This window comes from Diplotaxodon limnothrissa, linkage group LG2, assembly GCF_057381915.1.
Source record: "Diplotaxodon limnothrissa isolate DT_005_m linkage group LG2, D_limnothrissa_male_GT1.1, whole genome shotgun sequence".
Taxonomy (NCBI): domain Eukaryota; kingdom Metazoa; phylum Chordata; class Actinopteri; order Cichliformes; family Cichlidae; genus Diplotaxodon; species Diplotaxodon limnothrissa.
This window is the reverse complement of record NC_140597.1, coordinates 16,150,207-16,161,839: the sequence shown is the minus strand read 5'-3', so window position 1 is coordinate 16,161,839 and position 11,633 is coordinate 16,150,207.

Sequence of the window (11,633 nt, the reverse complement as noted above, 5' to 3'; positions counted from 1 at the left end):
TGAGGGTACTTCACGTAATCTTGGTAACCGGCTACGGGGGATCCAGGTTTCAAGCTTGGCCATGATCCTATTTTTCAGGTCAGTTCCTCTCGCACTCAACGATCCTTCTCCTATCGCACTTGGGGCTATGTACCCAATCTCGGGTGGGGGTGATGATATCTCCCCCCTGACCTGGCGTCCTGACTCCTCCTTGCCGTAGCATTTGTGTTGTACCTCGTCAATCTCTAGCTGTGAGAGCAGTCCCTTCTTTCGAATGTTGGAACACTGAGCTACTAGTTGTTTCGCCGTCATTGTGGATGTTGGGTATCGAAGAATCCATAGGTCCCTCATCCTATTCATGTAGCCCCTTCCGCCGGGGTTACTTGCGTAGTAGCATTCCAACAACGCCCTGTTTTCGTCCCTTGCCCACCGATGCCTTCTTGTTCCAGTAGCCCACTTTTCGTCAGGGTGCCCTGGTTCCTCAACACCTGACGCGGACCTTGTTGATCCGGGCGACGTCCGAGCCGGCATGCCTTCATATTTATCTGTCTCGCTCATGTCTGCGGTAGGCTTGCTTTAGCATAGGGGGTCTAGCCTTAGGACCCTTACTGGATACAGACGCCCCAGGTAGGAATCGAACTTGCGATCCTCTGTTCCAAAGGCGTGTAGTTTAACCACTACGCTATCCAGCTGCTATATATATATATATATATATATATTTATTTATTTATTAGGGGTGCAACGATATTCGTATCGATATTGAACCGTTCGATACAGTGCTTTCGGTTCGGTATGCATATGTATCGAACAATACAACATTTGTAATTTATTTTATCAACTTTCTTTCTGACGATGCTGTCTGTGTTGAGCGCTCAGTGAATCTGCGTTCGACTACTCCGCCTAGGCTGCACTGTCGAGCGCAGATCCACTGAGCGCTCAACACAGACAGCATAGTCAGAAGGAAGAGCGCAGGGCAAGCTAGCAAGACAGAAGTTAAGCTCCCCTTGCAACATGGACCTCCCCCACCCTCATTCAGATCTGGCGTTTGGAATTATTTTGGTTTTCATGTGACGTATGACCCTGAAGGTAAGCGAGTCATGGACTAAAGTAAAACAGTATGTTGGATGTGCCATGCAATGCTCAATTACATGGGTGGGAGCTAGCGTGTTAGCGCAGTTAGCTCGTTAACGTGTTGGCCGTCTAGCCCCACGCATGGGGCGATCGGCGGTAGCTCGTTAACGGAGATTTGCCGTGTTGTGGCGTTAAGGTCATTTCAACGAGATTAACCTGAAAGCACTAGTGGGAACACAACGAATATGACTGCACATTTACGCCGACATCATCCTAGTGCAAAGACAAAAGCAACAAGCATGCTACTAACTTTAGCCGAGTCATTTAGACAGCTGTTAGCACATGATTCTCCTTATGGGGACCTGATATGTTTAATATGCTGCTGAGAATATAGCCCAGAAGAAGCGGATAGTATAGCTTTTATTTTGGAAAGAGACATTTCTCTGTAATAAACTCTCTTTTCCAAAGATGAGTGATTCCTCAATCAGATACAGGGCTTGCAATATTGCTAGCCCGACGTCCTGGGGATAGCGATTTTTTCAGTCGGGCTACCAAAATCTATCTCTTCCCTGCCCGTAGGGCTATTGTAGGAAGGAAAAATATATGTCAATGCTTTTGCATTCTTTCAGAAATGTAGCTGGGTAATTATGTCATTGGCATCGGTGAGCCACTGTCAATATGTGACATATTGAAATCGCGTTTGAATTTGCGCTTGTTTTTTTGCTTTCACTTTGCAATCGTGCGAACTGTGTATAGAGAGCAACAGCACTGATCTATGAGTGATGATAATTTGTGCACCAATTCCTCTGACATCGTCTTATTAATTGTTAGCTTACTAAGCAAACATGACAAGTGAAATCTCCCGCAGCAAGCTTAAACATGTGAGAGGTTGATCGCGCAGAGAATCGCTGAGCTTATGTGAGTGCGTGTGTAAAAGCAGCAGGATATATATATATTTTAGTTCTGCTGAGCCAAATAAGACAGGTCAGGGTGAAGAAGTGACAGCCAAAGAAAAGCTTACCACAAAACGGAGAAGTTATGACAAATCGGACTATAAGGCAAAAAGAAAGTGTAGCTTTATGGTTTCATGGACAAAATAATTTCTGTGGCTGCAATATGATGAGCTAAATAACCAGGGCTGCACATAAGTGGTCCGCAGGTGCGCATTCGCTGTCAAAATAAAAAACACGCACAAGGGTTAGGGTTAAATTTAAAAACTGTACTTTTGAGTTAAAATATATATTTATAATTTTAATAAATGACAAATTAAAAAGGCATGAACATTTTTTTTGTATCGAAAAAATATCGAACCGTGACACCAAAGTATCGAACCGAACCGAACCGTGAATTTTGTATATCGCTGCACCCCTAATATATATATATATATATATATATATATATATATATATATATATATATATATATATATATATACATACATATAGTGGTTAGACTACACGCCTTTGGAGCAGAGGATCGCAAGTTCGATTCCTGCCTGGGGCGTCTGTATCCAGTAAGGGTCCTAAGGCTAGACCCCCTATGCTGAGCGAACCTACCGCAGACATGAGCGAGACAGATAAATATGAAGGCATGCCGGCTCGGACGTCGCCCGGATCAACAAGGTCCGCATCAGGTGTTGAGGAACCAGGGCACCCTGACGACAAGTGGGCTACTGGAACAAGAAGGCATCGGTGGGCAAGAGACGAAAACAGGAATGCTACTACGCAAGTAACCCTGGCGGAAGGGGCTACATGAAGAGCTAAGAGCCTTCATCAGGAACTCAATGGGGATGTGGCGTACAACACTAGAGGCCAACTCCAAGCCCATAGCACAAGTCACCATCAAGTGCGGGATCTACCAAGGAGATGCTCTGTCCCCACTGCTGTTCTGCATAGGCCTGAACCCCCTCAGTGAGATCATTAACAAGACTGGCTACGGATACCGACTACGGAACGGAGCAGTTGTCAGCCACCTCCTGTACATGGATGACATCAAGCTGTATGCCAAGAGTGAACGAGACATCGATTCACTGATCCACACTACCAGGCTATACAGCAATGACATTGGAATGTTGTTCGGACTGGAGAAGTGTAGTCGAATGGTAACAAAGAGAGGGAAGGTAGTCAGAACTGAGGGGATTGAACTACCAGAAGGCAACATTGCAGACATAGAGGACAGTTACAAGTACCTGGGGATCCCGCAGGCAAATGGGAACCATGAAGAGGCCGCTAGAAAGGCTGCAACCACCAAGTACCTGCAGAGGGTCAGGCAAGTCCTGAGGAGTCAGCTGAATGGTAAGAACAAGATCCGGGCCATCAACACATACGCCCTGCCCGTGATCAGGTACCCTGCTGGGGTAATAAGCTGGCCAAAGGAGGAGATAGAAGCCACTGACATAAAGACAAGAAAGCTCCTGACCATGCATGGAGGGTTTCACCCCAAGTCCAGCACCCTGAGGCTGTACGCTAAGCGGAAGGAAGGGGGCCGGGGACTGGTTAGTGTCGGCACCACAGTCCAGGATGAGACAACGAACATCCAAGAATACATTGGGAAGATGGCCCCAACTGACAGAGTGCTCAGTGAATACCTCAGGCAGCAGAAACCCAAGAAAGAGGAGGGAGACGAGGAACCATCATGGAAGGACAGGGCCCTGCACGGTATGTACCACCGGCAGATAGAGGAGGGGGCTGATATCCAGAAATCCTACCAGTGGCTGGACAAAGCTGGACTAAAAGACAGCACAGCGGCACTAATCATGGCAGCACAAGAACAAGCTCTGAGTACAAGATCCATAGAGGCTGGGGTCTATCACACCAGGCAAGACCCCAGGTGCAGGCTGTGTAAAGATGCCCCAGAGACAATCCAGCACATAACAGCAGGGTGCAAGATGCTAGCAGGCAAGGCATACATGGAACGCCATAACCAAGTGGCCGGCATAGTGTACAGGAACATCTGTGCCGAGTATAACCTGGAAGTCAAAAGGTCAAAATGGGAGATGCCCCCAAGGGTGGTGGAGAATGACCGAGCTAAGATCCTGTGGGACTTCCAGATACAGACGGACAAAATGGTGGTGGCTAACCAACCGGACATAGTGGTGGTAGACAAACAGAAGAAGACGGCCGTAGTGATCGATGTAGCGAATGACAGCAATATCAGGAAGAAGGAACACGAGAAGCTGGAGAAATACCAAGGGCTCAGAGAAGAGCTCGAGAGGATGTGGAGGGTGAAGGTAACGGTGGTCCCCGTGGTAATCGGAGCACTAGGTGCGGTGACTCCCAAGCTAGGCGAGTGGCTCCAGCAGATCCCGGGAACAACATCGGAGATCTCTGTCCAGAAGAGCGCAGTCCTGGGAACAGCTAAGATACCGCGCAGGACCCTCAAGCTCCCAGGCCTCTGGTAGAGGACCCGAGCTTGAAGGATAAACCGCCCGCAGGGGCGTGCTGGGTGTTTTATATTTATATATATATATATATATATATATATATATATATATATATATATGGATCCTGAAACGTGTATAATTCCTGCTATTCAGCTAACATTACAGTGAAAATTTAAAACACTCCTGAACATGCTAGCAAGTCAATTATCTCAAGCATCTGTAATGCTATACAGTTATATCCATTTATTTGAGAATTACTACATTATAGCCTGCTTGCTACCTGTGAATGCTGCTTGAAAAAGTTGGTAGAAACACTGTCATTAATTTAAAACGCTCTCTTCTCATGTTCATGAGTGTCCAAGGCTTTTACAGTCATCCTGATACTCAACTCCATGTTAATCCATCTTCAGCTAGGTCTTTCCTGCTTCCTCTAACATCCAACTAATATCCCTGCTACCTTCTGTTCCCCTCCATTTCTCCCCTATGTCCATCGTCTTTCATCTCACTAACTGTCCTGCTCCACCTCTCCTCTGTATTAAGATCAGTGTGTGTCACCTTAAGGCAAGTGTCCTCCAGGATGCGTCGCTTAACCTTCTGGTGTCGCCTGTTGTACCCTGTTCACTCACATGCACAGACACAGTCTGACAAACCTGCGAGCGGATCAAGACACATTCACACAGACACACATGTGTTTGATACAGTGACAGCAAGTGTGCTCAAAGATTTAATCTCTCTCACTCACACACACACACACACACACACACACACACACACACACACACACACACACACACACAAACTGAATCAGAGGCAGACAGAAAGGTTACATTGATCTTAGTCATGGGTGAGATTGCAAAAGCCTTCATCCCTCATCTCTATCTCTCTGCGCCTCATCCCCCCCTCTCTTCCTGCACGTCTATACCTTGCTCTCTTGTACCTTACTTTCTCTCCTCCTTTTCTCCATGACCTGCTTTTCTTTGTTTCAGTCCTCTTCTTTATTCTTTCACTTTCTTCCTCCTTCTTTCTCCTCCTCCTTTTTCCTCCCCCTCTATGAGTCGTGGTAATATTTGCTATAAATCATGACCACCCCAACACACAAACAAGCAGTCTGCTAGACATACACAGACAGTGCGGCGGCCAGCTGTACACTGCTTGTTTATGTAGTTAACCATGCATTAACTGTAGCTCTCTACATATTCTCACGTGTGAACATGGTAAAGATCCGAATGATTTAACTCCACAGTCAAATAGCCGCATTAGTCATCAGTGTGTGTGCACACACAAACAATACAAACACACACTCAGATAATCATCGCATCTTCTGAGACAACATTGGAGCTCCTTTTATAATAACTTGCCACTATTCAACCAGGCCATTGAGTTGGAAGCAGACAGATTTTTGCGATGAGATTCTGAGCTGCTGAACGTGATCAGAGTTCAGATTGCTTTCACACTCCAAAAGGAAGAAGGCCTTTCATTAAAAAAAACAAAAAAGAAAGTAATTTCAGCTGGCATTTAGCAAAGCATGTGAGAAGTGCTGTTTAAAATCCTTCCAGGGTGACTAAAGAGGTTAAGCTATGATTTATTGGATGTCATTGATTTACAGGGTAATTATGCAGTTATGTTAGTTTGAATCATTTCTGGCTATTTTTTCAATTTTTCTACACATGAAGCTGAAGTCCTAAACAGGAAAGCATGCCCAGTTTTAGTCATGGCTATGCACCATGTTTTTGTTCAAATACTAAAAATAAATAAATAAATTCTAATTTTCTGAATACCATTTTTCTTTTTTTCTGACCTGTCCAGGGGTCTATCCTGCCTATTGGCCTATAGTTAGTGGGATAGGCTCCACCCCCTCAATGACAAGTGATCGATGGATCTGATGTTTTTTTCCACAAGTGGCATTTGCAAACATGATTCTGATGTTTTGTACTACATCTGTGGATGTTTCAATGTAGTGAAACAGCAACAACAACAACACCTTTTGGGAAAAATACATATTTTGCTTAAGTGTAAAACTGGGTGACCAAGACAAGCCACATGCACCTCATTCAGTTTGACCACCAAGCCTGGACTAAGCAAAAGAGAAAGAATAGTATGTTATGGAGGGAGCCACAGAATCACTACTTGAGTCAGTTTCTGGATACAGTTCCAAAACGAAATCATCTGTTACTTACCATAACCTGCCATCAGTAAAAAGACTTAAATACTAGTGATGTGTCGGTCGCGAACAAAATGGCTCTTAGAGCCGAATCTTTGATGTGAACGACGCAAGCCGGCTCCTTATCGCGAGCCGTCGGTTGTTTTTTTTTTCCTTCTCTCATCCTCTCTCGCACATTTTTTCTGCTTCACTCGGGAAGCGAGCCTTGTGTTTTGCGCTGGGAAGAGGGGGAGGGGGGGTAGTTGCACTCGCAGTAGCACAGAAACAAAAATCGACAGTGCGCCTTATATCCTGGTGCACCTTACAGTGGGGCAAAAAAGTATTTAGTCAGCCACCGATTGTGCAAGTTCCCCCACCTAAAATGATGACAGAGGTCAGTAATTTGCACCAGAGGTACACTTCAACTGTGAGAGACAGAATGTGAAAAAAAAATCCATGAATCCACATGGTAGGATTTGTAAAGAATTTATTCGTAAATCAGGGTGGAAAATAAGTATTTGGTCAATAACAAAAATACAACTCAATACTTTGTAACATAACCTTTGTTGGCAATAACAGAGGTCAAACGTTTACTATAGGTCTTTACCAGGTTTGCACACACAGTAGCTGGTATTTTGGCCCATTCCTCCATGCAGATCTTCTCGAGAGCAGTGATGTTTTGGGGCTGTCGCCGAGCAACACGGACTTTCAACTCCCGCCACAGATTTTCTATGGGGTTGAGGTCTGGAGACTGGCTAGGCCACTCCAGGACTTTCAAATGCTTCTTACGGAGCCACTCCTTTGTTGCCCGGGCAGTGTGTTTCGGATCATTGTCATGTTGGAAGACCCAGCCTCGTTTCATCTTCAAAGTTCTCACTGATGGAAGGAGGTTTTGGCTCAAAATCTCACGATACATGGCCCCATTCATTCTGTCCTTAACACGGATCAGTCGTCCTGTCCCCTTGGCAGAAAAACAGCCCCATAGCATGATGTTTCCACCCCCATGCTTCACAGTAGGTATGGTGTTCTTGGGATGCAACTCAGTATTCTTCTTCCGCCAAACACGACGAGTTGAGTTTATACCAAAAAGTTCTACTTTGGTTTCATCTGACCACATGACATTCTCCCAATCCTCTGCTGTATCATCCATGTGCTCTCTGGCAAACTTCAGACGGGCCTGGACATGCACTGGCTTCAGCAGCGGGACACGTCTGGCACTGCGGGATTTGATTCCCTGCCGTTGTAGTGTGTTACTGATGGTGACCTTTGTTACTTTGGTCCCAGCTCTCTGCAGGTCATTCACCAGGTCCCCCCGTGTGGTTCTGGGATCTTTGCTCACCGTTCTCATGATCATTTTGACCCCACGGGATGAGATCTTGCGTGGAGCCCCAGATCGAGGGAGATTATCAGTGGTCTTGTATGTCTTCCATTTTCTGATGATTGCTCCCACAGTTGATTTTTTCACACCAAGCTGCTTGCCTATTGTAGATTCACTCTTCCCAGTCTGGTGCACGTCTACAATACTTTTCCTGGTGTCCTTCGAAAGCTCTTTGGTCTTGGCCATGGCGGAGTTTGGAGTCTGACTGTTTGAGGCTGTGGACAGGTGTCTTTTATACAGATGATGAGTTCAAACAAGTGCCATTCATACAGGTAACGAGTGAGGGACAGAAAAGCTTCTTACAGAAGACGTTACAGGTCTGTGAGAGCCAGAGATTTTCCTTGTTTGAGGTGACCAAATACTTATTTTCCACCCTAATTTACGAATAAATTCTTTACAAATCCTACCATGTGGATTCATGGATTTTTTTTTCACATTCTGTCTCTCACAGTTGAAGTGTACCTCTGGTGCAAATTACTGACCTCTGTCATCATTTTAAGTGGGGGAACTTGCACAATCGGTGGCTGACTAAATACTTCTTTGCCCCACTGTATGTACGAATTCTGCTTGTGCTTACTAGTGATGTGTATTCGTGAACGAAATGGCTCTTAGTGCCAGATCTGTGACGCGAAGGACACGAGGCGGCTCCTTATCGTGAGCTGTGGGTTTTGTTTTTTTCTTTTTTTCTTTCTCTCACCCTCTCTCTCGCAGTTTTTTTCAGCTTCACTCCGCATGCGAGCTTTGTGCGGGGGGCGGTAGTTACATTGTCAGTAGCACAGGAACAGAGCGGGAGGGAGAGACAGAGAAAGGGAGCCAGAGACAACAACGTCACATTAGAAAGGTATAGTAATCATCCACAACTATTTTCAGTTGCGGATGATAAAGGATTCAGAACGTTTATTCATGCAGGCCTATATGACAGAGAATATGCATGGTCTTTTTGTTTTCATATTTTAATTTATATTTAATTGTGTTGTGGTTTGCAGTGTTTTGTGTTGTTTCATTTTAAATTTGTTTAAAAGGAAAAAGCTGAAAATTTAAATAGTTAAAAGTTGAACTGTGACTAGTTGGTTTTTGTATTATATGATTTATTACATTTTATGTGGAGTGAATAAAGAAAAATATATTTACGATGGCCCCTAGAGACAAAGCACGTACAAACTTCAAAACACGTACAAACCCTGAAGCGCGTACAAACTCCAAAACTCAGAAGCACGTAAAAACTCCAAAACACATAAAAGCTCAGAAGCACGTAAAAACTCCAAAACACGTACAAAAGAGAACAGAAATGCTCCAGGATGCTAGGCGCAGCGTTGAGTTTTTGTTACCTAGTGGCTACACAAGCCAGCAAGTACCAACAACCGGATTTGGTGTGTGGTAGTAACAGGTAAATGAACTTTTTTTTTTTTTAATTATTTGAATATATATGAGTGCTTGTGTATAAATACACAAACAATACACATATGCTTTCAATTGTGTAATTTAAGTGATCTAAGTAGCTCTGTTTTGGAAGTTCAGTTAACACTAGAAATGTGTTTTGGAGTTTGTACGTTTTTTGTTTCTAGGGGCCACTGTATATATTTATATATAAACATATATAAATAAAACCACTTTTTTTTAACATTAGTAATTCATTTTGTGAATAATTTTATATTATTGTTAATAATAAATTTATTAAAGCAGCAAAACAACCTGAAGAGCCGGCTCGGAGCCGAAAGAGCCAGCTCTTTTTAGTGAGGAGAGCCAAAAGAGCCGGTTCTCTAAAAAGAGACGGAAATCCCATCACTATTAAATACCACCTCCCCTTTCTACTGGCTTAATTTACAAGAGCCAAGAGTCTAATTTTTTTTTCTTTCCAGATCCACAAAAGTCTTGCAATGAGGACTTTTTTTTTTTTTTTTTTTTTTTTTTTTTTTTTTTCTAAATGACATCAGAAACAGCAGTATGCGACATTACGTGATGGCAGAGCTTCAGTTCATCCTTTGTCATTTTTTTTTTTTTTTAATAAATAGGACAGGGGGAATGAATGAGAGAGAGAGGGGGAGAGAAAGAAAGAAAACCAAAGGGGAGAGGAGACGGTGAGAAGGGGGGGGAAGAGAGACAAAAAAAAAAAACTCCTGGGTCACCTGTATGGAGAAAAAAAAAACAAACAAACAAACAAACAAACAGAGGAGACAGCAAACAACAAAGAGCAACATAATAATAGAGAAAACAAAGCACCATCACAATAAACTAGCTAGTCATAGATATCAGTATTTACTAAGTAATAAACAATATTGTGCAGCACGCAAGATAGACAGCGCACAGTGTGCTTTGAGGCAGCAGCCAAGAAAGCTTTAGTCCGCGTCTGTGAATACCCATGTGTGCATACCTGTGTGGATCAGCATGCTTGCATTCCAAAGGTTTCTCCATGTAATGATCTGCTAGGGAGTGTGGGGGGGCCTCAGCCCCGTCCTCCAGGGTGTGAAGCGGGTATGGAGGAGATCAAAACTCCAGACATCCAGAGGCCCCCAGAACACAAAAGACCATGGAAGACCATCAGAGGGGCAGCCGCGCCACTGTTCCAGTAAGAGCTGAGGAGAGTCCCAGATGAGGGCTCACTCAGCAGCCGCGGAGCAGAAGCCAGGGGGGGTTGCAGTGACGCGCCCGTGAGCTCCGCCGGCCCCCAGCTGCGCCTGAGTGACCGAGCCCTAGGCCGAGAGGCCGGGGGCACCCCACCTCCAAAGGGGGCCCGAGCGAGCCCCAGGCCCCAGGCCCCGACAAGCGGCCGCCAAGGAGTGAGCCGGTGTGTACCCGGACGCCCACCCCCAGACACAAAGAACCACCAACACACCGACACCTGAGGGAGTCCGCCACCGGCAGGGGAAGTGGTGGTGGGTGGAGATAGGCCTCCAAACCTTGGAGGGCCTGAGGTGTCCCCAGAGAGGTGGCGTCTGATACCCAACCTGACATATAGACACAGACATACAGGCACACACAGACACAAACATCCATTCCCACCCTCATGCTCTCATATGCACTCACTCCACACTCAACCAACGTGGAGACAGACATAAAGAGACGCTGTACACACGAGGCGGCTCCTTATCGTGAGCTGTGGGTTTTGTTTTTTTCTTTTTTTCTTTCTCTCACCCTCTCTCTCGCAGTTTTTTTCAGCTTCACTCCGCATGCGAGCTTTGTGCGGGGGGCGGTAGTTACATTGTCAGTAGCACAGGAACAGAGCGGGAGGGAGAGACAGAGAAAGGGAGCCAGAGACAACAACGTCACATTAGAAAGGTATAGTAATCATCCACAACTATTTTCAGTTGCGGATGATAAAGGATTCAGAACGTTTATTCATGCAGGCCTATATGACAGAGAATATGCATGGTCTTTTTGTTTTCATATTTTAATTTATATTTAATTGTGTTGTGGTTTGCAGTGTTTTGTGTTGTTTCATTTTAAATTTGTTTAAAAGGAAAAAGCTGAAAATTTAAATAGTTAAAAGTTGAACTGTGACTAGTTGGTTTTTGTATTATATGATTTATTACATTTTATGTGGAGTGAATAAAGAAAAATATATTTACGATGGCCCCTAGAGACAAAGCACGTACAAACTTCAAAACACGTACAAACCCTGAAGCGCGTACAAACTCCAAAACTCAGAAGCACGTAAAAACTCCAAAACACATAAAAGCTCAGAA